At 42.6% G+C, this 23,466-nt stretch overlaps 2 pseudogenes across 2 annotated transcripts; one reads left to right on the top strand and one right to left on the bottom strand.

Annotated features, from left to right (window-relative positions):
- Positions 1-6,884: 6,884 nt before the first annotated feature.
- LOC308430406 (large ribosomal subunit protein eL18-like) lies at positions 6,885-7,419 on the bottom strand (annotated as a pseudogene). The gene has a single exon. The product of its transcript is annotated as a large ribosomal subunit protein eL18-like (transcript).
- A 5,279-nt stretch (positions 7,420-12,698) lies between these two features.
- Positions 12,699-23,355, top strand: LOC308430431 (F-box only protein 5-like; annotated as a pseudogene). The gene is made up of 4 exons: positions 12,699-12,716; positions 13,013-13,093; positions 19,923-20,024; positions 22,226-23,355. The product of its transcript is annotated as an F-box only protein 5-like (transcript).
- Positions 23,356-23,466: the final 111 nt, after the last annotated feature.

The following is a 23,466-nucleotide window of genomic DNA, read 5'->3' on the forward strand; positions in this document are numbered from 1 at the left end:
TTCTCACATTCTTCGCTTGCTTGTGTAAGGTGAGGGCTTATACAAACTATTTTATAGAAACATATTCCCTTTGTGAAGGGAACCATCACAAGCCTACAGAATATTTCATCATGAGGCTGACTCGTCTAGATGCTGACAGATATTTCCTTTAATATCCAAAAACTAGCTTCGTGCTAAGCACAATATGAAATATTAAAACCCCAAGCTCCATCGGTTCATTGCAAAACTGCTTCAAAACCTACATTCTTAGAACTCTGCTAGAATTAATGTTTGACACATGACAGCTCAGTCAATTAGAGCTGAGCAATGGCCTGCCCTCTCATGGGTCTCATGAATGTATGCACACACACATACACACATGTGCACAAGCACACACGCACACACACACACACACACACACACACACACACACGTTTGCAAAGTCAGAAATCAGAACTTTGGCACAGCGTTGTAAAATGACTTACTGAGCTGTCAAAGTTTCTGTCTCGGAAGGTGACCCCCAGGGGACACATCTTTTCTAGGTCTGTTCCTTCGCACGTGTGACCCTCATGATCTCCGCTTGGAAATGAGAAGAGTGAGTTTCCCACCGTGGGTATTGTAAAGGTGACGGTAGCATAAATCACATGAAGATGTAAGGTGCATTTAAGAGACAGGACACTAAGTAATTATTGTTTTCGTTTTCTATGACAAGACAAACACAGAGTAGTACCTGGGGGAGACCAGCAGAGATATAATCTAGCTGAATAAATTAGCCATGAGCAAAAATGTTATCCACTGCAAAGGAAGCCAGACAGTGAAGCACAGACCGTGGGCCACAGACGCTGAGGACACAGTCCCATGGCCAGGCGCTCTGGGTTCTGGGTAAAACCCACCAGCTCCCCTGTGGGTTTGTTTTCTTTCTTTCTGCTTTATTTCATTTGACATAGGGACTCTCCCACATTCCTTGCTGGGACCGAATCGCAAGTGTCCCCAGTGATCACGATCTGACTTCCTACCTAATGCAGTCAGTGAGCATTCCAAGCCCCACACAGTCTCAGGCCCCACTCCAGTGTGACAGTGAATTTAGCCACACCAGTGGGTTCCTTTTATCTCAGAAACCCTACCATGTCACCTCTCATGTCCCCACAGTATAACACAAAACAAGAAAGTTCTAGAAGAACCCGAGTTTCCATCTCCTGACCTTAAACCCAGGATTCTATTTTGTAGAAAAATCTTCATTCTTACTGAAAGGTATTTGAAAAGAAAGGTTGGGGGGGGGATTTAGTGTACTAAGACACAGATGTGTGTGAAGAAGACAGCTGTGTTAACCGTTACCCTACCATTTATACAAACTAGAGGCCATTCAGTTAGTGCTGCCGGCACCGGACAAAATGCCTGAGCATTTGCTGGCATCTAATAGAGCGCGCTGAGAATGTTAGGCGAACCAGTGTGCCCTTAGCGCCCCCTAGTGACTATCATTGTATAGGTGGTTTGTTTTAAAAAAACCAACCTGAAGGGAGCTATGAGAGAGGATGGATTGACCTAACCTCCACTTCACACAAGCCAAACTGGCGACAGATTTAACTGAAATTTGTATTTTCTGCTACACTTTTTTTCATACCCTAAAAATGTGTATCCCTTTAGGAAACCAAATATGTGGAAACACAAGTTGCCTATGAAACCCACTTCTCTTAAGAGTACAAATCAAGTTCTATCTGTGTGGGGTAAGTACACACATGATGTGTTTGTGCAAGAATGGGATCACGTGGCTGTGGGTGTGTGGCGCATGCAGATGTCAGAGGACAGCATCGAGTGTTTCTCTTTGGGTACCAGTCACCTTCTGGTTTTTTGTTTTCTGTTCTCACTGGCCTGGAAGGTCAACAACTAAGCCAGTCTGGTTGACCAGTTAGCCTGGTTGACCAGTTAGCTCCAGTCTGTCTCTGCACTGGACCTCCTGGAGCTGGAGTTATTCCAAACTGTGCACTGCCTGATATGGGTGTTGTAACCACTGAGCCATTTGGTCAGTCTCTCTCTCTCTCTCTCTCTCTCTCTCTCTCTCTCTCTCTCTCTCTTTTAACATAGTGTCAATTAGCCGAGGCACTGAGTACCTTTAATAGGCTCTATTTTTATAAATGACAAATTTCTCTGGTGGATTTAAAATAGTTGATGATGCAAATGCTTCACATGCACATACTTTTAGAATTATGAAAGTAAAGAATCATGATGTAAGCAAGTGTCTCAAAAAAAAAAAAAGACTTAAAATAATGCAGGGCTGTGGTGGCACATGCCTTTAATGTCAGCACTTGGGAGGCAGAGGCAGGCAGATCTCTGTGAGTTCGAGGCCAGCCTGATCTATAGAGTGATTTCCTGAACAACCAGGGCTACACAAAGAAACCCCATCCCAACCCCTGACTGCCCAAAAAAGAACTTAAAATAAGTTCAATGCCCCATGAGTTCAGGATTTCAGTGGTTGTGTGTGTGTGTGTGTGTGTGTGTGTGTGTGTGTGTGTTACTGAAACTGAGATGGTGGCCCAGGCAGGCACCCATTAGGACACTAAATACATATGGATCAAATAGCACTAAATCAGAAAAAGAGAGAAAGACGTCGCCAGGACTCCGGTGTTCCAGATCTCATTAGAAAGGAAGACACTGTGCAGACATCGAAAGGGACCCTCTGTCTCCCCGTCACTCACCTGCTGTCCTTAGACAGGGAGAGCTTTTCCCAACAGAAGACATGTTGATACTACTCAGCATCCAGTCAGAACCTCTTTGCTTATTTGGGGCTGCCAATGGCCTCTTTGGTAAACCTTTCATCGCCGTGAGTTCCACAGGCTGCTTTATCTGGAACTTGACACTCTGCTGAAAGCCAGGCACCACGGTGCACCTGCAGCCTTGGATACCCAGGTAGACCGGAGTATCAAGGATTGCATAAGCTCAGGAATGCGAGACTAGTCCTGGCCAAACAGCAAGATCCAGTCTCAAAATAAATAAATAATTTTTAAGCCAGCTATTTAGCTACCAGAACATACTCAAAGCCCTACTTCTGGGCCTTCAATGTCAGTGAAACCATTTGTTCAAAAGCCTTCATTTTTATTTTTGTTTTTTTTTCATACACAAGTATGATATATTTTTATCATATCTATACCTCCTTCCTTTAATTCTTCCCATGTTTCCCTGATAGCTTCCTCTGAAATTCATGTCATCTTCTATACACATCTGTATTCACATAAGTGTAGGGCTAACCACTTGGGCATGGACCACTCATTGGGGGACTTGTCCTTAGAGAAAACAGATAACAATAAAGTATGTGAATCCTGGATAAAAAAAATAAGAAAACAATCCCAAAAGCCCCACCGTTAAGTCCTGTAGCTAAAGGCAGTAAGAACAAGTATTATCGTTTAACTCCACAGAACACTGGTACAATGACCAGTTTGTCAAGTTTTAAACCTTTTACTGAAAACATATGTGTTACAACATGACCAAAGTAGCACATGTCTCCCAGGGTTCATTCAGCCCATGATTAGGCTCCAGCCCGAGAAGGTCACTGCTCTTGCAGGGAACCTGAGTGTGGTACCCAGCGCCTTTATCCGGAAATGTACACCTCCTGTAACCCAGCTCCAGGGAGATCTAATGCTTCTGGCTTTTTAAAGCACATACCAATGAACACACACAATTTAAAATAACAAAAATCAGTCTTTGAAAACAAGAAATTCTGTTGCGAATACTACGTAGGTGCTCTGTTTTTTAAAGAACGGGAAGAGAGGCTTTTGATGGCATTTTCTGTATCTTCTTTGCTTTGCTTTTTTTCAAGACTGGGTCTCTTTCCGTAAGCCAGGCTGGCTTCTAACTGGCATTTCTCCTTTCTCGGACCCTCTATGCTGGGATTACCTCATCGTGTCGGTAAGTTTTCCTTTCCATTTCTTACAGAGAACATGATTCTACTTTAATAGGTTATGTTGGATGCTTGAGCACCAAGAACCAAGGAGACATTGCTGCAGGGTTATTAGAAAAGCTGTCTTAAACACCACCTCCAAAACAAGTCAGTTAAGAAGTAGAATTAGACGGAAGAAATGGACCCTGAGCCTGTGAGGTAGCACACGCTACCTCACCTGATGACCCAAGTTTGATCATGGGTGCCATGTGATAGAAGGAGAGAACCAACCCAGGAGAGCTGTTCTCTCATCTCAACGTATCCGCCATGGTGTGTGTGTGTGTGTGTGTGTGTGTGTGTGTGTGTGTGTGTGTGTGCGAGCATGAAGTAGATAGTATGCTAAACTGTAATAGGTGATCAATGAGCATTAATTTAACAAAAGGTTAGTTGGTTATAAATTTGTTACTAAACATGAGTTTTTTTTTTTTATGTGACACAACAGCAAAATTCAAAATATTTCATTACCCACTACAAAATCAGAGTTTGAAGTAAAAGCAAGTGGCACCCTACTTTGATTTTTTACTTACAACTTTTTATTTAAAAAAAGAGATACATGTCCAAATTTTAAATACATTTTGGCATGAAACTATATGAATATATTTTTGTCAGTACTTGACTCTTTTAAAGGTTTGAGAGTATGCATTGAAATCTTACTAGTTACAATGAGCATAAAGTACATATAAAACAAAATGTAACATGGAAATATTCAAAGTTTTCTTGGTGTATATAGATTAGAAATAATGATTTTAAAATACCAAGAATTACCACAAGGCTATATTCTTAGCTCTTGAGTTATTAATTATTTAAGGTCTAGGTGTACCCCACTCTGAGTGGGTGCTATACACTTGTTGTTGTTGTTTTTCTAAGAAGAACTGAGGCTTCCACTTTTTGGGCTTTCTTATTTTGAGCTTTATATGATCTGTGAGTAGTTTCTTGGGTATTCAGAGCTTTCTGGGGCTAGTATCCAATTATCAGTGACTGCATATTATGCCTGTTCTTTTGTGACTGGGTTACCTCACTCAGGATGATATTTTCTAGATACATCCATTTTCCTAGGAAAATCAAAAAGTCGTTTTTAATAGCTGAGTAGCACTTCATTGTGTAAATATACCATAATTTCTGTATCCATTCATCTACTGAAGGACATCTGGGTTCTTTCCAACTTCTGGCTATAATAAATAAGGCTGCTATGAACATGGTGGAGCATGTGTCCTTATTGTATGTTGGAGCGTCTCTGGGGTATATGCCCAGAAATGGAATAACTGGGTCTTCAAGTAGTACTATGTCCAATCTTCTGAGGAACCGCCAGACTGATTTCCAGAGTGGTTGTATCAGCTTACAACCCCACCAACAGTGGAGGAGTGTTCCTCTTTCTCCACATCCTCGCCAGAATCTGTTGTCATCTGAGGTTTGGATCTTGGCCATTCTGACTGGTGTGAGGTAGAATCTCAGGGTTGTTTTGATTTGCATTTCCCTGATGGCTAGGGATGTTAGACACTTCTTTAGATGCTTCTCAGCCATTCGATATTTCTCATTTGAGAATTCTTTGTTTAGCTCTGTACCCCATTTTTAATAGGATTGTTTGATTCTCTGGAGTCTAACTTCTTGAGTTCTTTGTATATATTGGATATTAGACCTCTATCAGATGTAGGATTAGTAAAGATCTTTTCCCAATCTGCTGGCTGCCGTTTTGTTTTCTTGACAGTGTCCTTGGCCTTACAGAAACTTTGCAATCTCATTAAGTCCCGCTAGGGTTTCTTTGTGTAGCCTTGACTGTCCCAAAAGTTGCTCTGTAGACCAGGCTGACCACAAAACTAGATATCGGTCTGCCTCTGCCTAGAAAGTGCTTGGATTAAAGGCATGCTCCACCAAGCCTGGCTGAGAAAAAGACCTATAAACAGCCAAGATAGCTCTGTGAAGATTTGCACCTTCAAGTTTAATTCCATGGAAGAAAATCCTTGCAAAACTTAGGGTGGCCACTAGAGGGCTCTCGTAGACTCCCATTGCTACTAGATAAAGAGGCCTTTAAAATAACTTATTCAAAAGAAGTGTTAACAAAATACCACCGGTCTCGCTGGGGTAGTCTTCTCCAGGGTAATCTGACAAGATAGAAGCACAGGGTTTAAAACACGAGTTTGTTTGGGTTTTTTTGTTTGTTTGTTTGTTTGTTTGTTTGTTTTGATCCAGCTTCTTTAAGTTTATCTAAGAAACTTGTAGAAATACTCATTTAATGGGTTTTGCGATTTAGATCTCAATAAAGGGTCAATAAGAACTAGATATGTTACAAAACATCCTCTCACTTTTGTTTATGTGCATATGTGTAAGTCCGTGTCCACATATGCACATATGTTACAGGAATTTGTAGCCTCCCAACCTAAACGCCAGGAACTGAACTCTGCTCCACGAAACAGCAGCAACTGCTCTTCCAATGGAGCCATCTTTCCATCCCAAATCACTTATTCAAAGGACACTGAAAATCACTTCAACATAACTGTACAATCAGAGGCTTTTTAAAATCCATAGACACAAACTCGGAGAATATACACTACAGTGTAACAAATAATTCCTTTGGCAGTGAGATTAGGGTGCTTTGCTCTCTTGTTGTTTTTGCTGCTGTTGTTGTTGTCTTGAGGGTATTTTTGTTGTTCCTTTGTTTCGTTGGTTTTTTTCAAACAGGGTTTCTCCGTGTAGCCTGTTCTGTAACTCACTCTGTCCACCAGGCTGGCCTCGAACTCAAAGACCTGCCTGGCTCTGCCTCCCTGGGATGCAGACTGCCGGGGTTAAAGACGTGTATACACACACACACACACACACACACACAGGTTCTTTTGTTTTGAGGGTTCTTTTTTAGACATTGTCCAATAAGAAACATGAGCTGCCTTGATAAGTAGGAAAGTTTCTTTTTTTTTCTTTTTATTTTCAACATCCATAGCTTTTTTTATTAACAGTAAGATCCAGGCTATTTTTTGTAGCCTCAGCTGGCCCTTCGGCCTCTGGCACGCTCGAACTTCCGGCCCTTGGAAACGGACAAAGGGTTTGGTGTGGCTGTGTGGAGTTCCTGGCGCTTTGCCGAAGTGTCAGTACACCTCTCGGCCCTTCCGAGGACCAGATAGGAGCACAGAGCCTCACCCCTTGGGAGACTCCGGGGCCAGCTAGTCAAAGGTAAGAATCTTACCCCCAGCCTTAAGGATGCTCACGCGCAGAGCACACACCTTCAGCTTGGGCACTTCCAGAATCCGCACATCATCTGTGACCGTCCCCACAACCACAGCGGTTTTGTTCTCCCGGCCAGGAAGCTTCATCTTTCAGATCATTCAGGACAGGGACAGAGGTGGCCGGTTAGCGCGGCTCATGAACAACCTTTTCAGCACAACCTGACTGAAGGTGGACTTGGTCCGTCTGGCCAGGAACCTGTACAGCTTGACCAGCAGCCGCGGGTAGATGTCCTGGCTCTTGGGCTCCTTGCGCCAAACCTTTCGGTCTTTGTTGTGGCGAATGTCAACAACCATGATGGCACCTCTTGCTTGGCCAGGTTCAGAAAGCGTAAGAAAGTTTCTTAACTTTTAGGTCTAAGATGGTTTAGGCATTTATAATCTCTGGACTGGTGAGACAGTTCCATAGCAAAGATGCTCACCACTGAGCCAAGTGACGGCTGCAGATTCCTGGGACCCTAATGGTGAAAGGAGAGAAATGACTCTCACAGATTGTCCCTTGGCTTCCATACTCATGTTATCACACACACACCACACACACACACCACACATACCACACACACACACCACACACACCACACATACCACACACACACCACATACACACACCACACACACACCACATACATATCACACACATACACCACACACACACACCACACACACACCACACACACCACACATACCACACACACCACATACACACCATATACATATCTCACACACATACTATAAATACACACCACACACACCACACACACATACCACATACATATCACACACATATACCACACACACACCACATACACACACCACACACACACCACATACACACACCAGTTACACACCACATACACCACATACACATATTAAACACACACATCACAAACACCACACACATATACATACACACTAAGCACACACAGACTATACATGCATACACACACACACCATATCACACACACCACATACACACACCACACACACACCACATACACACACCACTTACACACCACATACACAACATACACATATTAAACACACACATCACAAACACCACACACATATACATACACACTAAGCACACACAGACTATACATGCATACACACACACACCATATCACACACACAGACTATACATACACAAACTACACATCACACACACATACATACATACATACACATCACACAGAGACTATATAACATATACACACCATACACATACACACCACATACACATACACACATTACATACACACATCACACACATACATCACAACACACATATACAAACACATCACACACATGCACAGCACACACACCCCACACACATATACTACACGTGTATACATACACACAGCCCACACACATATACTATTCATGTGTACACACACACACACACACAGTTTTAGTTCCATATTGGGTAACATGAGATATTTTCATTGTAAATATGATGCTGTATGTGGCCCACAGCAACTTCTGCCTAGATTCCTCCTTCAGTTACAGGTTCTTCTCTTGCACCATCTTTGAGTGTGGGAATGAGTGACCACACTTATTGACTCTTACTGACTCTCCCGTTTTTGAAAACTCAGTTCCTCTTGAAGGAGAAGCTTCTCAGCCTCTTGGTTGAGACCCCTGTGTTCTGCTGTCCTGGGTAGATCTCTGCTGTTGGGCTCACCTACCAACTAGGCTTTGTTTAGGTGCCTGGGAGTTCCCGAAAGGCAGAGGCCCGTCTGACTTATTCCCACCTATGTTGCTGTGTGGGTGTCTGAATTAGATCTAGGCCTTCACATGTCTCCAACAGAAATTTCCAGCTTTAACATGTAAGATTAACCATGACCTTTGGGGTGGGGGAGGGACTTTGTGGTTCTTTCCCATAGTAAGCAACCCCTGTGATGTCCCCCGACTGCTCTGTCTCTTAGCATTTGGTCCTATGTGTCACTTTCTCTCATTCCAGAGTTAGTGATTCCAACAACGTAATGACAAAACGACCGCCTATCACTTGAGAGACAAGGTCACCAAGGCTTGGTTAAACCGGACAGCAGCGGTCAAAATGGTGGAGTGGGAAGCCGGAGCCACGTTTCCCCCACAGGAATGAGGAAACAAAAACGTGTCAAGGCCAGCATTTTCAGTGTTCTGTGAAACGGAAAACTTCGAAACAGGTGAGCAAACAGGATAACGCAGCTGGGGTGGGAAACGCCACCTTCAAAACGACAGTGGAGCCCTGAGGAATTTTCACGTTAGGCCCATCCCCCGATACGGCATGACAGCCAGAGCCCAGTTCCCTCTTTCAAACCAGAGCAGGAACAGACCTTATCTGAAATATATTGAGTAGCGCTTTTTTGATCATACGCTTAGAAAGTAATTCTGCCCATGGGCATTGACTCCTCGTGTAGGTTCACAGGTAACTAAAAGTGTCTCTGGGACTGGCATCTCTGCTGTGCACTTGCTAACTTTGGGACGGTCATCTGTTTGACTCTTTGCAGGCATGTGAATCACTAAGGTGTGTCTGGCTAAAAGCCTGTTGCCTGTCCTGTCTCGTCAAGGTTCCAGAGATAAGAAGAACTGAGTCAGCAGCTTTTACAATGTGCTGTTCCAGATGCCTAAAAGATGCCTGCAGCCTCCCAGTCACTGTCCTGAACTGCCACTCACCCGACATTTCAGGGATAGTCTAGCCTGGGGGGTTGACCACATCCTGAGATCACATCCAACCCAAAGCCACCATCTTATGGGAATTGGCTTATCCCCTCAAGCAGTGGCGGTTTCAAGCACCCTGTGAAACTAGATACTAGATACACCTTGGCCAAGGCCACTTAACAATACCGGCCTCTTGCCCTGGACCTGATTCTTCCCTATATAAACCTAACACGTGTATCAGCGTCTCAAGTTAAGAATGGAGAAGTCACTGAGCTCTTTCTTTGTATATTCCAATATGGGGATAGCCACTAAGTCTCCTTTCTGCAGTGGTGGGGACTTAGTGCAGTGCCTGCTGTGTAAGCAAGAGGACCTGAACTCAGATCTCAAGCACCCGCATAAAAGCCGGGCTTGGTAGTTCCTGTCTGAAACTTCCACACTGAGGGCATGGAGACAGGAGGATCCCTGGGCTCTGTGGCCAGCCAACCAGTGACTGAGGAAGGAAGACACCCAATGTTGACCTGTGGCCTTCATGAACACAAGCACATACCCATAAACAGGTACACACATATGCATGTATGCACACGTGCGCACGCACACACACACCTCCATTTTTTTGCTTTCTATCATTGATATAATTGCTGTGTTTGTCTGAACCTTGTCTCTGGGTCTCCCAGAGCTGGGCTTTTTTTTTGCTGTAATGCTTCAATATCACCTCTGTGGTGGATGCTTCCTAGAAAGGACACAAAGTAGACTACCTGCTCACAGACATCTCAACAGAAACAGAGCTGACTGCTTTGGGGCTAGAGAGGCAGCCTGGTTGGAAGAGCATTTGCCTGGTGTACACAAAGCCCTAGGTTCAATCCTAGAGCCACATGAACTGGGCATGGTGACACATGCCTACCTTTGTGGCACTCTGGAGAGACAGGGAGGAAGATCACAAGTCCAAGGTCACCCTTGGCTACATAGCAAGTTTAAGGTAAGCCTGGAGTACATGAGGCCCTGTTTTTAAGAGAGGGAGGTGGGGAGAGATGGGGGAGATACAGACAGACAGACTAGAAGTTGGAGCGAAATTCTTTTGGCGAACAGGACATCCAAGGAACTGTGTTTGTAAAGGAGTCTGGAAAGCAATGCAAATTCCCAGGCAAGACACATGTCCGGAAAAACAAAACAAAACAAAAAAACCCTGAGAAAGCCTTGAGCATTCGTCTTGGATTGATCCCAAAGAGAGCAGCCACAAGTTGACCTTTGGGATCTTAGGCGCCTTGCTGAGAGTTAGGATGTGCACAGGCCTTTAGCTGCGAAGACTGGGAGACACAAGTGGGCATGTATGTGCTGGTTTTCTCCATCCAGATGAAGATGACGTTACCATTTACCTTTTCACTCCTGTGACCAAAATACCTGACAGAAACAATTTCAGAGGAGGTTTTATTTGGACTTAAAGTTCAAGGAAAGATGGTGTATCCTGTGAGAAGTAATGGTGTCGGGAGCCCGAGTTGACTGTGCGCACTGTCTCTGTAGTTAGGAAGCAGGCGAACAGGGATGCTATAAAGTCTGCTCCCTGGTGAACCACCAAAGATCCACAACTTAAAGTTTCCACAACCTTCCAAAACAGAGCGAGCCACCAGAGGGGGACCAAGTGTTCAAGCTCATGAGTCCCTGGGGTACATCACATATTCAGAGTACGATAAAACTAAAGCAGCGGTTTAAGCATACAGGAGAAACTAAACTCTGACATAGATGGACCATTGAAATAGATAAAGAGGGGCAAAGAGATGCTTTTGAATGTGGAGGAAGGAACATGAAAGAAGGGAGAGGGAGGGAGGAGGAAAGAGAGAGGTGGGGCTACTTTTACTGACCTCATACATGGCCAGCCCTGGGGCTCACACTTATTTCCCGAATGTCCCCATCACTGCCTCCGCCACTATACCAGATTCACACACGTTTAGGACATTGGACCTGCTGACAAGGAGTTCAAAAATGTCCTCAGCTATACAAGTTCAAGGCCGTCTAAGATCCTATCTCAAAACAACAAGATAATTTATATGACTTGAGGTCAGAGTCAAAGACCAAGTGTGTGAGTCATTGGTATTCGGGAGAGGACAAAGCGAAAGGAAGCTTAGGTGAAGAAATAATGGCGGGAAGGCAAACAAGGTGGCCAAAATGTTTCACCCAAATGAGACTACCGTGCCACCCATAGAAGCAAATGGTACAGCTGAGTTCTGATTCAGTTAGCACAGCCCTGTGGGTGCTTACTTTTCTGGTCAGGCTAGCGTGGGGAAGATTATATTCAAAGTTCAGAGGGAGTAGCTTTGCCATGACAAAGCTGTCCCCTAGAAATGAAGGAGGAAAAAGAAACCCGCCCCAACAGAAACCTAATGGTTGTCGCTGCTGTCGGCTGCCCAACAGAACCGGAGAGCAAGATTTCATTGTTAAGGACACTACGTACTTTCATTTCTAGACACAGAGAGAAATCAAGCTAGAACTGGTGTAGAAACTCCCTCTCTACTGACTGGCCCTCGTGGTGCCAGAATATGCTATGCAGACAGTTTATGTCATGCAAGTCTTATTTGACTGTGGACCCTGTGTGCAACAATTCTGATCAACTATAAAAACGCATAAGTGGCAAGATTGTCGTGGAGGTAACCAATCTCATTGTGATTGCATTTTTTTTTTTTTTTTGGTCCACTGCACAAATGGGAAATTCACATCTGGTGCTGTAAGCCAACCAAAACCCAGTGGCTGGGGACGGAATATGCCCTTGTGGGGATGCTACTGATGTTTTGCTAATTAAACATGGTGTAGCTGTCAAATTGCCTTTTAAATAGTTATGTTTATGCACATAGATTAGTAATGGTGTTTCTGGTCTTGGTCAGAGAAACCTCTAGTTTTTTGTTTTGTGTGTGTGTGTGTTTTCAAAATGGTGGCTGCAGAGACTCAAAATGGTCAACGTATTGACAGTAAGTAGCTGTTAAACATCCATATTGGTTATTACCTCCTCTAAGGACCAATGAGCATCGTAAGAGAAGAGAAAGAAAGAGCAGGGTGTGGGAAGAGGGAGGACCGGTTGGGAGTGGTGTGGAATTCTGACTCCCAGGGATGACTTCACTGTGGCAGTCTTGGATTTATAGCAGTTGTGATTACTAACCGGAGGCTCACGGGTTCGTTTGGTTTTTTTTTTTTTTTTTTTTTTTTTGAGATTTATTTATTTTTTGTGTATGGGTGTTTTGCTTGCATATCTGCATGTGTACCACAGGAGCTCCTTATGCCTGAGGATGTAAAAAAGAGGGTGTTCGATCCTCTAGAACTGGAGCTGTGGATGGCCGTGAAGCGCCATGTGAGTTCTGGGAGTTGAACCCAGGGCCTCTACAAGAGCAACAAGTGCTCTTAACCACTGAGTCCTCTCTTCAGCCCCGGGGATCTACACACCGTTAGTGCTTGACGGGAGATTTTCTTCACTGGTGTAGCCACTGCTCAAGGGTCCCTGCTATTGTAAGCCTTATCCATGTGACTAACCGTCGTGACACTCACTGGGAACATACACACATACATGAAAGTACTGGTACATACACACACGTACAATGAAAGTATCATTGGAATATACACACAGGAAGCTATCATTGAGGACATCTGAGTTACACAGTGAGATCCTGTCTCCCACCCCCCCCAAAAAAGTCACACTTCAAAAGAATTATCTAATTATAAGGAAATACACCAAGAAGGGTCTGAAAAGAACCAGAAAATCAGCCAATGGCAGGGATAAACTTCCCTAACAACACAGCACAAATGTACATTAGTTCAGCTAGACAACTCAGGAGCGGGAGAGCTGAGTCTGGTTAAGAATGCTGCTGCTCTTCAAAAAAAAAAAAAAAAAAGTTTATGTGTTTGAGTGTTTTTCCTGCCTGTGTATATGATATGCATTGGGTGTCTGGGAATGTCAGAATCCCGGGAACAAGAGTTATAGATGGTTGTGAGAGGCTATGTAGGTGCAGGGAATTGAACCCTGGTCCTCTGCAAGAGCAGCGAGGGCTCTGGAGAGGTGCAGTCACTTCTCCATGAATACTCGCTGCTCTTTTTGCAGTAGACCAGAGCTCGGTTGCCAACACATACACTGGGTGGCTAAAACTTCCTGGACTTCTAGCTCCAGAACATCCAGCCTCTCTGGCCACCTTTGGTGCCCACACTTCTGAATACATATCAACAGCTCTCGGACAGACTCAGGCGTGGTAAACACAGTGGCAGCAGATTTTTCCCACCCCTCTTTCCTCTTCCTTGTTAAATCATCACGTTGCATCCCTAAAGCTAGCCTCCAAGGTCTATCCCCTTATTTGGTCACTTCCTTGTGCCTGATTAAAACTCCAAGGTCCGACTATCAAACCACCAAGAGCCAGCGATCAAAACTCATTATTTGCCTACACTGGCTAACCTGTCCCATCATGATTTACCCACTCATCCTAGCACAGAATCTTTCTCCTGAAAACCCGCAGCTTCATGCACACTTGCCAACCCACATGCAGACCTGCTTGTCCCTCTAGCGGAATAAATCTCCTTTGTGCTGAGAATCTCCTGTCTGACCTGGAGGCCCCTTCATATACCACACACATACAAACACCACCACCACCACACACATGCACACACACACACACACACACACACACTTTTAAAATAAGATGAATCTTCATGTTTTGTTTGTTTGTTTAAGAGATAGGGCATCTCAGTGGGTGGTGCTTACTCATTTTGCCTTTAAAGACACAGAAGGAAAAATTTAAAGATGACTAAGGAGTTGCTCAATAGCTAGAGAGTGTGCACAGCGTGACACCCTGGTTCAATGCATAAAGCATATACAGAGAGATTCTACATGAGGAAGGAAGGAAATGGGGGAAGGAAAAACAAAGACCCAAGCAAAAGAAAGCCAAGCTATAAGAACAATCTTTTCTGACCACCATATTGTGAGGTTATAAATCAATAAAGGAGAAATTTCAAATTTTTCTCCAGTTTGTGGGAACCAAGTAATAGCTCCTAAAATAAAAACCAAACACACAGAAGTCCAATGAATCAAAAGAAAGAAAGGAAGGAAGAAAGAAACAAGCAAAGAAAGAAAACAAAAAAGGAAAATTAAAATACTTGTCACTTGAGGCAAAGGAATGCAGAACACAGTATGCCAAGACTCACTGGGGCTGAAGTGATGTTAAGAGGGTAAGTTTGTGACAATAAATGCCAGCATTAAAAAGAAAAAAAAAATTCTTAAGGGCGGCGAGAGGGCTCAGCAGGCAGGAGCACTTGTCTCTAGTCGAGACAACCGTGTTTGATCTTCAGAACCCAGAAAGAAACAAGGAGAACCAACTCGACAAGCTCATCCTCGGTGAGCATCCTCACATGCACACACATGTTAGCACTTCCAGTCTTCCTATGTCTCCTGGCCACAGAAAGATGACTGAGAGACGGCTAAAGGCTGCATAAAGGTTAGAGTAACGAGGATGAGAGAGATAAACAAGACACCAGGAAAACAACACGAAAGGTTCGGATACCCTTGAAGGAAATTGTTCCTTTTCAAGAGAGAGAGAGAGGGAAAAAAAAAAAAAAATCAAAGCATAACTTGACTAAGAAAAAAAGAGAGGAATCAGAATGTAAAACCAAAATGCATTTGTTCTAACCAACACAACAGAAATACACAGGACCATAAGACTATGAGTAATAATTACAGGGTAATAAACTGAATAACCAAGAGAAAACATGTATATTATTGAGCACACTTAACCCACCAAGACGAAATACTAAATAGAAAAATTTAAACCAGTGACAAGAAGACTGAATCATTAAAGTCTGTTTAATGAAGATCAAGAATTGATCCCTTCCTCCCTCCCTCCCTCCCTCCCTCCCTCCTTCCCTCTCAGCTGATAAATGCACTCAGCAAAGTGTCAGGCTACAAAATGAGCATGTAAAACTCAGTTGCATTCCTATGCCCCCCCAAAAAGAATCCTAAACAGAAATTAAGTTATTCTATGCATCAATAAGAATGATTTAAGGATAAGTTTAACCAAGAAAGAGAATGATTTGTGGACTGAAAATGACAAGAAATCCTGGGTGAAGTTAAAGACCTAAGTGGAGAGACATCCTAAGCACATATTCCCTAAAATCTAATTTTGTTAGAATGGCAATAAACCCAAAGCACTCCATTTATTTAGTGCAATCCTATCAAAATTACAATCATTATGAAAGCAGAACAAACCCAACAAATACTAAATTATCAAAGAATAAAACTCTGGAGCCCCTCATGATGGCACACATGATCCCAGCACTGGAGAGGGACGGGTAGGCAGATTTCTGAGTTCCAGGCCACAGAACGAGCCCTGTTTTTATAAAGAAATTTAGAAGGCCCACAAGTCTTCATTTCAATGAATCCATGCCAAAACTGTGTATTTCTGAATAAGAACAGATATAAAAGAGCCCAGAAATATGCTCAAGTGATATATTGTTTTTCCAATAAGGGTACAAAGATCATTTGATAGGAAAAACAGGGGTTGGGTTTTGTGATTTTTTTTTTTGTTTTGTTTTGGTTTTTGTTTGTTTGTTTTTTCAGTAAGAGGGCTAGAAAACTGGAAGCTGACATTTAGAGAAGAGGAGAGAGGAGACTGTATTACATCAGATACAAAGGTAATTGAGAACTGATCAAGGACTAACATTAGTGACACAGAACTTGGCAACAATTATGACTCCAAAACCACAAGTAACAAAAAGCAAATAACCTAAACTTGTTTGTCAAAGGGTTAACCTGAGATGTAGGACGACCCTGCAGACAAACTTCTGGACACCTCTAAGAGGGTATTTCCAGAGAGGTTTAGCTGAAGAGGAAGGACACTGAACAAAGGGGGCATTGGCCCAAGGGCTGAGACCTCAATAGAAATAAAAAAGAGCAAAGCAAGCTGAGCACCAGATTCACCTCTGTACTTCCTGACAGCAGATTAGTGTGGCCAGCTGCCGCAGGCTCCTGCCACGACCCTGCCTTCTCCACTTTGATGGACTGTGTCCCCTCAAACTGTGAGCGCAAGAAGCCATGCCTCCCTTAAGTTTCTTTTGTCTGCCATTTTGTCATGGCAACACGCAAAAGTAAGACTACGATGAAAAAGACAAAGTAGAAAGGTAGAAAATATAGGAAAGCCATATTCTGAAAAAGAATTAAGATAAAGGATAATGGATGCTCAGCACGTTAAGGGGTTCCATATTCAGTGCAGTAAAGAAACCTAGGCTAAGATGGACTCAATCAATCCAGCAAAACACAACGGAAGCCAGTTTTTTAAAACAAAGGGCTTGAAGATGTCTCAAAAAACATACAAATGGCTAATAAGTACACAAAAAGGGGTTCAACATCACTGGTCACTACAGAAATGCAGGTCAAAGCACAGAAACCATACTTCATATGGTGTGGTTAACTATTATTGCTAAGATGAAAAGTACTATGCTCTCACAAGAAGCCACGCTGGCAGGGTTACACTGTCTCTCCAGTGGACATATAAGGTGCATCTCTATGGACATTCACAGGCTCCTTGAATAGTCATAAAATTAACAGTTGAAACATGAACTTAAAATTACCATAAAGACTTGTCAATCAACAGTCAGGCTGTATTTACAAGAACTATCAAGCAGAAACAACCCAAGAGCCATCCGCAGACAAACTATGGAATAAACACATAACGGAGGATTTGTTGGTGGTAAAGGATGCTTATGACATGAAAGGAACCTGAAAGTGTAACAACTGGAAGAAGCCAGACACAAAGGGCAAATATTTTCATCCAACCTAGAATGAAATTAGACACAAAGCAAAGCAAGATTTACAGCTCAGTAACACTGGTAGTCTGGAAATGAGTGCAAACATCCAAATGCACTGATTTACACTCTTAAAACAGCCAAAATGCGTGTCTATTTACGTCACAGAAAGTTGTGCAGGGTATTAAAACCACATTCTCATGATTCCCAGGGACTGTTTTGTCCCTCCATATTCATGCCCTTATGAAAACCCCTCAATTGAGTATTGAGCTGAACTCTGACCCATTTTTTCATTTTTTTGTTGGTTTTTTTGTTTTTGTTTGTTTGTTTGTTTTGTTTTTTTTTGAGACAGGGTTTTCCTGTGTGGCCCTGGCTGTCCTGGAACTCACTCTGTAGACAGGAATGGCTTAGAACTCAAGAGCTCCACCTGGTTCTGCCTCCTGGGTGCTGGGGTCAAAGACATGTGTCCCACACCCGACTAGCAGCCCATTTCTAACCCACAAAAGCAAGGCAAGTGAGTGGTGAGTAACTTAGAATCTTTCTTCTGGGTGACTTATTTGGGTAAGTCAGCTTCCATATTGCCACACCATCAACAGACATAACACATCCACACTTGAGGAACCGCTGGCCAACACCCACATGAGCTCACCAAATCAGGCCCTCTGGCCCAGTCGAACTCCAATGACATTGCCCAAACCAAAACACCCAGTCAACCCGATCCTGTATTTGACCCTCAGATACTGGCACTGTTTGTCCTAAGGCTTGTCCAAGGAGCAGGAAAACCACAAAATCCTGGTACTGTCAACACCAGAAAATTATATACAAGTTTGTAATTTATAATAAATAATCATTGTTAATAATATGTGCATAATAAGGTAGAGAAAGAGAGAAGTGGGAGCTGGAGAGATAGTTGAGCAGTTAAGTACACAGCCTGATATTGCAGAAGATGCTGGTTCAGTTCCTGGCACCCACATTGCACCTTACAACCAATCTCTTCTGTCTTCTGTAGGCACCAGCCATTCACATGGTAAACATACACACATGCAGGCATTCACACACATAGAAACAGATAACAGATAAATCTGTATAAAATGAAAGAAAAATGTCCAGCATAGGGGGACAAGAAAGTTAGCAGTCGATACCAAGATGATTTGAAGCAAACTTCATTGGCATTAAGTTTTTATTGGGAATATCATCCAATCTATACAAGTTATATACAAGGCATGAAAATGGCAAACAGCACAAAATACAATTGAGGTATAAGCTAAGAGCACAGTATGTCATGTTTCAATAAATATAATCCAAAATTTGTAAACTAAGTAACCAGATAGATGAGTCTTTTTTTTAGTAAAACCATATAAAATATTTATTTCACGTGAGGTAGAGGACAGTTTTGTGTGTCATGTAATGCAACCAACCACAGCAATTTTAATCATAAAACTATATGCATTGGCAAAATTATCAATTGAATTATGCTCAATGTAGCTAATTTGTTTCAGTAGTTGCAGAAGGGGCCATTCAATTACTGCCTTCACAGGTTAGAAACTGAGGAATAATTGAACTATTACACTGCCTTAAAATTACCACGGTGAGTCTTTCCAGCAGAAAAGCTAATGGTAACTACATTTATCACAAACTCTAACAACTCAAAAAATGTCCTAGATTTAGCAATTATCCTAATGGGGTGTTTTCATGAGAATTACTTTAAATGTGCTGTGCTTTCTTTATTTCCAAGTGAGGTATCTTATATTGAAGAAAAAAAATCTTATAAATTTCCTTTATACTAAACTAACTTTAAACACTATTTTGTTTTCTGGGCTTAATTTTAAAATGTTTTGTATTTGATCACTTTCTAATTCCAAAACAGTAACACTATATAAGACATTTAATTCTATTTCTAAACAAGCTTCAAATTGTATTACATATTTTAAAAGCCATTTAAGTGGGAAGATTAAAAAAGACTGTCCCTTTAAACAAGATACAATACAAAATACCCATATATGTTTTTCTTCCAATAGTGGAAATGCTTAAGTATTTTACATTAGAAAAAAAATTTTAAGCTCTGTTTAAATATCTCAGTTCCACAAGTACAATATATAATGCAGCAGTTCATACCACATATTGCTGATTGCTTCCATGAAACCATTAGCAAGTGGATCCAAGTTCACGAGCAGGTGTAGAGCATGAACACATTTTGTCATCAGTTTGCAATGCCCTGCCCTAAAAAGATTAAATGCATAACGGACAAACAAAAACGAGCATCCTTCCCCACCCACTCAAAGCACGCCGTGTTGAGCAGCCCTTCGGGAAGTGGATGAAAACCCTTCCGGACTAGCTTTGCAGCTCTTGCTAGGGAAAGACCTCGGGCACCCTTCTTATGACTTGTGCTTGCTTTTCTGCAGACAGGAGCCACAGACACACAGACACTGGCTGTTCTGACGGACTCTGGAGGGATGCAGGGAGCCTGCAAGCAATTCACTGTTTCGCCGACGTCTGTCTGCTTTGTAAGTCACTATGTACAAATGAGTTTTTTCATTACTCCTTCCCACCCCTGTACAAAAGACTTTACATATAAACAGGTTATATATTAAATATGTTATAAAATTAGCTCAAGAAGCATAAAACATCCTTATCTTCAAAACACAAGAGATTCAAGCGAGACACTATATACTTCAAAAATGTTAAAGCCCGAGCCAAACCTAAGTTGTTGGTAGAGTCTTTTGGGGCTCAGCCTCAGCTGTGATCAGCAGGTGGTTTGTTTAAAAGCCTCCGTGACGGAGCATCCACACTTAACTACCTTTATATACTTGGTGCAAATTCCTTAGAGTTTGGACCACAAAGAGAAACCACCCACAGCAAGCATCACCCTCCACTCAGTATAAAAGCTAACTCCGTGTGTCTTCCACTCCTAACCACAGCTTTCAGAGCAAATGGTCTCATTTCTCCCTCAACAGAGTACGGACTCTGTAGGAAAATCCTCTTGCCTAGTGAACCTGGCACAACACACGAGACCTAACACCAAAGCAAACCTTCAGAGAGCAACCAGCACACAAAATGAGCATGCACAAAGTAAGTTTCGCATGGATATTTTAGCAGAGGTCACTTGTGGAGTACTACAGAATTCCAAAGTTCATTTTCAAGCTATATGGTGCAATGTAAATTAAAGTTACTTTTGACAGTAGTAGATAATGATATTTACAGTTGATTAAAAATTACTTTTAAGGAAGTCTAGACAGGAAACGATGGCACATCATTTTATCTTCTGAAAAGTGACGATCACACTCATCAACGTCACCAGGCAAGTTTCCTCAAGGCTAGAAAAGTCACACCTACTAAGCAGCACATAAGAAGAACACTTCTGTCAGAAGAATAAATGGTGCAAGTCCGTGAGTTTGCCTCCCACACGGCCAAGCAGGGATGCAGTGAACTGACAACTAAGCTAAGGCAGCTTTACAAACGCCTGTCCCCTCCAGATCTAAATAAAAACACATATATGGTCCCTGTGCCACTTAACATGTTTCTTCCCCAGGAGGTTACAAAAGTCAATACATTATACAACATAGAAGAAAAAAAACCACGTTTAGGTCACAAGACATTTAAGAAACAAACTCTTTTGCAAAGCAGAAAAGTTGCATTTAGACCTAAGAATCAAGAAAGAAAATATGACCATAGGCAGGTCTGATAACCCAGGTCTGATGTGTCACAGCGTGGAGGAACTCTTAAGTTACTCCAAAGCACAAATCACCGCATGGAGTGCCATGAGACAGCACGGGACACATGAAACAGAAGATAATGCCAGAGCTGCGTTCAGGAACATCCCTAAAAAACCTGCATAGGGCCAGCGGTGGTAGGGCTCATACCTGTCAACCCAACCCTTGGGAGGCAGACACAAGAGGATCCCTGCCAGCTGGAGACCAAACAGAACAAAAACAAAAAGGTACAAAGCTCACTGAGAATTTCCCCTAGTACATTTCCAGGCAAGTATCTGCTGATGTGAAATTCGGTGATAAAAATGTCAGCCTTGGACCTCTTTCCTGCATTGGAGCTGAGTCTTCCGGCATGAGCCGGTGCGCCTGCAGTGATCTGCCCCAGCCATCCTGGAGCAAAAACAAAATAAAAAAAGGAGAGTCCTATAGTCTGGAAAGGTTTTAAAAACAAAAATGCTTTAAAAACCAAAATGATAGCAGAATGTGAAATGCAGTCCAATGCCGACTGAAATAGCTCATGAGAGTGAGAAATGGAGCAATTTGAGTCAAAGGTTGTAAGAAAACCCTGTTCTTTCTGTGACAGTGGCAACGCTGGTCTTCCAGAGCTTGCGGTGGTGAAGCGTGAGGAAAGAGGGGGAGAAGCTTCCTACAGTCCTGTGTATGTCTGGAACCTTCCAAGAAGGGTTGTGTTGGAAACCACGAAAGGCTGTCTTCCATTGAGTTCAATGTAGTGTGTCTGAACAGAAGCTGGCGTGGTTCTGCCCACCACGGATCCTCTGGCTGGATTGTGTATTGACAACTTACTACTTTCAAAACTCTCTGCATGGCTCTGCTATAGAGCTGGGACACTCCTTTCTCGCTTTCTAGTATCTTCTTCCAATTCTGCTCACCTTTGACAAATTTATTAAGTCCATGCCTCGGAGCTTCGTCAAAATATTAGCTAGCAGGTGCGCACAGGCCAGCAGACTGTGAGGACAGTGTCCACTCGTCTCTCACAGTGTCTCCAGGCCCGTCTGCTGCCATCGCAGAACCCAGAGCAGCATCCCAACAAAAAAACCTTCTGTTTGTCCTGCATTTAGAAAGAGTGGTTTGCTCAACATTAAAAAAGAATGGCAGGGAAAACTCTGAAGTGGACGAGAAATGCTGAGGGAAGTTATTGCCTGTGGGAACTTTAGACTGCAAATATGAACAGCAAGAAAATGGGTCCAGAGTACCTAGATATCCTGGCTGAGCTCCCAGAGGGGATTTATGCACCTGCTAGCTAATATTTTGACGAACCTCAACGGCATGGACTTAGTAAGTTTTCTAAAGTGAGAATTTGGAAGATACTAGAAATCAATAAAGGAATGTTCCAGCTGCAGAGTCACTGAAAGCGGTGTGCCTGCACACTTCAACTGGAGGATATGTGGTAGCAGAAGTGCACAAAAGTCATCAACCGAGGCACCTCCCAAAAACAAAGTTCAAGTCAAGTCCTCCAGTCAGTGTGGGCAGAGGGGCTCTGCCTATGGCGGACAAAATGAGTTCATAAAGGTGGCAAAGACTCTGACAAACAACCAAAGCCTCAAAGCCTGTGTTTGCTGGAATTTCCCTGCAAAATATGACCACTATTTAGAGCGAGCCATCTGCAAGTGGGAGAGCTGTCAATCTGAATATTGTACAAAGTGTCTGCGTGCTTACATAGTGACAGAGACTGAATGGCAAGAACCTGAAAGCCAGCTGTAAAGCGGGTCCTCTGCCTGGAACTAAAAACAGTAAAAAGAACTTACAAAGACTGTGACCTTCTAGTCGATCAACTGCAAATCTTAAGGGCTACTTTTTAAAAACATTCCATTTTAACTTAAAGTAAAAATTATGCCTTTTGTGAATGGAGGACACACAGCCTCTTAATAATTACAGCTTAATGTTTAAAAATATGAATTGCCCATAAATTGCCAAGACTGACTTATTTTATGAAAAAGAAACTGGGTATCTATCTTATTTGTAGTTAGATGCTAAGATAAAACTGATTGGACTTTTTGGCAAGGGAAGGCTGTGTAGTTTTTTATGGAGTCTTGAAAACATATAGACTTCAGTGTTATCATCTGATAAATGCTTTACCAAGTTTACCATGCTCCAATCCACTTGAGTCTGTCAATTTAAATGTTTGTCAACACGAGCTTTTCAGTGTTAAGTACCCTTTGTAGAGCCCTGTGTACTCCTAACGTCTGCTTTAATGTTTCTGTATCTGTAAATGTTTCTA

Source organism: Micromys minutus (genome assembly GCF_963924665.1).
Source record: "Micromys minutus genome assembly, chromosome: 15".
Classification (NCBI taxonomy): domain Eukaryota; kingdom Metazoa; phylum Chordata; class Mammalia; order Rodentia; family Muridae; genus Micromys; species Micromys minutus.